Below are 4,717 nucleotides of genomic sequence, written 5' to 3' on the forward strand. Positions count from 1 at the left end.
AACCTTATACCTAAATGTTGTCATCTTGATTATTAATCACTGTGTGCATAACTATCAAATATTATGCTACAGACTTTTTCTAATTCATACACGATTGTACACAATTGTAATGAATGGCATCATTGAAATAAATGGGTTACTAAGTACTACTTTTGGGACAATAAATGCAGTCCACCAGCGCGATCGTTGAATGTAAGTGCATGGTTGTGGACGAATAAATAATTGGCCATAGAAAACATTGAAAGATTAATTCATTCATTCACTTATTTCCACTTCATACACAGGCAGAGAACAAAAGTACAGCATTAACAAACACAGAAATACAAATACTAAACACATAAGGACAGTGAACTGGAGGGGACCCATAGGAAGCAGAGCTTGTCGAGTACGGGACCCCTGGACAACAAAGTTTGGAAAATAAAGAGACTTATTTGATTGTGCACAGCTCAAGTTAAATTGGATAAGTTAGACGAAATATAACAAACAAAACAATAACAGTTACAGGGACAAAAATACATAAATAAGTTGTGTCATCAGTGGAAGTATTTAATGAGAACATGAAATCAAACTAACAAATATAACAAAAGAACTATATATATGTGTAGCAATAGCAAACAGGATTAAGCAGCTTGGCATAAGAAAAATGTAAGTTTCATAATTAGTACATAAGGTTAAATTAAACAAAAAGAACTGATTTTAGAATCTTTAAATTTGTTTTTGAAGAGACAAAGAGTTTTGGCATTGTGCAAGTTTGTATGAAGGGAATTCCATAATTTGGGGCCTTGATACTTGAATGTTTTTAATGAAGTATTTGTACGGGAAAATGGGAGATGAAAATGGGAAGATGCCCCACAACTCGGGATTAAAAGAGAAATTGATAGCATGAAATTTATGATTTAGTTGGTACATGTATAGGCAATCACTTGAACTTTTTTACCGTACCGTGAGCTGAGGGGCCCGGCCTCCTTGTTGACTCCTGGGCCCAGTATTAGTCTGAGACTGATTCGTTGTCAAACCAAGCCTCTCTGTCACCGGTCCAACGTCCGATATAATTATCTAAGCATGCAAGTTTATGCGACCACGCGCGCCAGCCAATGGGAGTCGACATGATGTCATTCATTCCAAAATCTAGACTAAGCTGTTGGTTGGCCAATTTGGATGCCATATGTGTTTGTTATACAACGGGCATACTAGAGATCTATTAAAACCCTACATTGGGTTTCAAAACGGGTTGCCGAAGACCCGATTTAGAAGGCGCCTGCTGAATGGTCAGAATCTCGAGGTCAAGACGCAGTCTAGTTGCATAATTAATTGCCAAATCTGCTCGCATATCATGGACCCTTGCCAAGGGGATATTCCACAGACTAGACCTCCGTAGAATCCATCCTCTGGGTGCAGACCAGTAAATCGGTCCGAAATTGCCTGCGCCGGCCAAATCACGATTTGCATGCCCTCAAAATCTTCGGTATTTGGGCATGCTTTGGGCCATGAACTTGAGGGTTTGTAAAAAATATGGGTGGAAGCCGTGCACAGGACTGGGAGCTTGCAGTTCTGTGTAATTTTGATGTAATTTGGACCCTAAAAGCGCTCTATTTTGCAATGGAGTGTAGGCATCGTTTTTCAAAATGGCGATGGGCTTCAGGACTATTTTCAGGGGTGATCATCTTCAGATGGAAATTTCTCCAAAAAGTCATCAGTTGACCCCCCGAAAATTGAAAAGAAAATGAAAGATGATGAAATAAGCTTTAATTTGATGTGCGTCTCGAACACCTTGGAGAGTTGTGAGTATTTTTCCCGAATTTTTGAGTGGGAGCATTTACCATTGGGGTCTATGGAAGTTTATTTACTGGTCTGCTACCCTCTACGGTTGCGAGTCCTTGACCCTTACCAAAGAGATATCTGCATCCATTGATGGCATCTATACACGGATGTTGCGGGCTGTTCAGAACGTTTGTTGGCAACATCTCCCTAATTCTGTTCTGTATAGTGCCCCACCACCATCAGACAGCGTCGCCTTCGGCTAGCCGGTCACGTTTATCGACATAATGAGCCAGCTAGTCAAGTTCTCCTCCGGAATCCTGATGCCACTCGACGAAAAGGTCGTCCCAACATGATCCTGAAAACGTCCATCGAGTTAGAAACTGGTCTGAGTGGTCCATCTCTTTCCAACACTATGCTCGACAGGGACAGTTGGGCCCAACTCATGAAGTCATCATGAAAATGAATGAATGGAGAAGAGGCCCCTAACCGGACCAAGAGATTTGGCCAAAATCACCCAGCACATCCCAAGTGGGTTAACAGAGGTCCAAGAAGGGAGGTGGGGGGGGGGGGGCACTGAGGCAGCCTTATTTTTTGGAACAAGAAAAAAAACCAATTGGCCATCTTCCAGCACGAAGTCTGCTTAGCCGCCTTGTCAGCAAAATCCTGCATACACCACGGACTCAACCGGGAGTAACACAATCTAGGTTGTCGGAACATAGGGGTGTCGGAACATAGAGCAGTCACCGCCGTGGGAACAATAACATGACTGCTTGATCTTGATGCAAAAACCACAAAGGAGACTCGGGCCAAAACAGCACACAAGGTCACACAATGGATTTCTCGTGGAAGCAATACTTTATTCTGAATATTAAAATGGAGTACGGAAAATCATCCCATACTGGCTCTGCTAGCTGACAGATCTAACAGTACAAAAATCCTCTTCTACTATACTGTACACCGACTAAACGATCTACATTTCTACATCTTCTGAAGTTATACCAAGGACGGCCATAACAATGAAGAGCACTCTTAATATCCAATGGCCTTCATCAACAGATTCTAATTCATACTTCACTTGATATGAGCCATAGTAGAACACAACCCTTTTGGAACCATCTCATTTGCATATGCATTCATTTACATATGCATGCATGTATTTGCATATGCATGTTAATATCCCCCATGTGACACTATGTGTGACATAATCTAGGTGAATATTCAAATGTAGAACCCACTCAACATACATGTTGTACGTTGCAATTCAAATTCAAACTCATTAACTCCGTGTACAAAATTTCCCTTTCAATTTAACCACAACTGACATCCAACTCCCAGGAAAATACACTGGAAAAGCTTATTCCTGATTCTATTTCCTACAATACACACTACAAGAATTTTAACTACAAAGTCTTCAATTTTGAGTTTTGGCCAACATAAGACCCATGACCCTTTAGTCCATAGTTCTGTCAGTTAGGACGTTTCTGGCATTACTTTTCAAAGGAGGTGTTTATTTTACCATTTTAATTAGTTTCTTTCATCCAAAAGTCGCATGCAATTCCACTTCATCTTTCATATTTTGTCCCGCAATTTTTTAGAACATCTCGCTAAAGAATCCATCGAGTTGTGAATTTACTTTAGTATTTCAATCGGGCCAAATTGGTCCAGCCAGTATTTTGTATAAAAGACCTCCAGTTATTTTTAATGGAATGATTCGAAATGCTGCAGCAGTTAAAGAGAGAGAGTACTATAAATCACTTTAAATCTCTCAATTACAACGTTCACGTTCAGAATAATTCAGAATAACGTTCAGAATAATGAATGATTATACTTTCAGTGCAGTTAATTGGTGAAGTTCTTAAGGAGTTCATTTGTGAAACTGAGTGTAACGACCAATTTCTCAATTTTTTTTTTACTTTCCAAGGCCCGAAAATTGGGATCTGAAAATACCTATAAACTCCATCAGATTTTGTCTGATTCCCATATTCTATACATTGGAAAGCTTATTCATTGTCTTTTCCAATGAGCCTAACATCCCACTTTTCAAAAACTGGTCCATGGTTTTGTGCCAGAGGGTCACACTTGATGTTGAAGTGAAGAAGTCTTTTTCTGTACCTTGAAGAATACTGGATGCCAACGAATTAGTACATTTTCATGAGTCACGTTTTCTAGACCGTTATTCCTTGCCTTAATGTTTAATTAAAAAGCACTCTTTTTTTACATACGTACTGCAGCATCTGGCTCCACATAATGGGTTTACCAATCTTATGCATAACTCGTTATGAAGAGAAATTGTCGCCATTTTCAACTCCATTTTAAAGGCACGTAGGAACACGAGTCATTACCTTGGAAACAGATCTACCGATTCGATGAGAAAAACCATGCTCAAAGTAAAGACAGGGCTCGTCCTAAATCACCTGTGAAATCGTTCTGCCTAATATGGTGCAAATGTTTCTCTGTTTTTACAAAATAGTATAGTATCCATTGAGCTGAAAGTTCGACAGTTATCTGTTATGCACTCTGCTTGAGATTTTGAGCAATTTTGTTGCTTCGAAAAAACAAAACAAAAAGGACAAAGCTTTTAGCTTATAAAATTTAACAAAAAATTGAAATGCTTATATAGCGCTTTCCATCATATCAAAGATCTCAAAGTGCTTTACAATTATTCCCCGTTCATCAGGCCACGAGACCTCGCGGCAGGTGATATCGGCGCTCAATCGGTCCTCGACCCTCACAGGTACCCATTTATACTCCTGGGTGGAGAGAGGCAATTGGAGTTAAGTGTCTTGCCCAAGGGCACAAACACCATGTTCCTGGCAGGGTTCGAACCCACGCACCATCGTACATGAGTCAAACACCGTAACCACCGGACCATTGCATTCTACATTCCTACGTACCTTTAAGTTAAAATTACCTGAAACCAGCGTGTCATATTGCTTTGACAATAATGAAACGTAAA

Source organism: Patiria miniata, unplaced genomic scaffold (genome assembly GCF_015706575.1).
Source record: "Patiria miniata isolate m_02_andy unplaced genomic scaffold, ASM1570657v1 HiC_scaffold_26, whole genome shotgun sequence".
NCBI classification, from domain to species: domain Eukaryota; kingdom Metazoa; phylum Echinodermata; class Asteroidea; order Valvatida; family Asterinidae; genus Patiria; species Patiria miniata.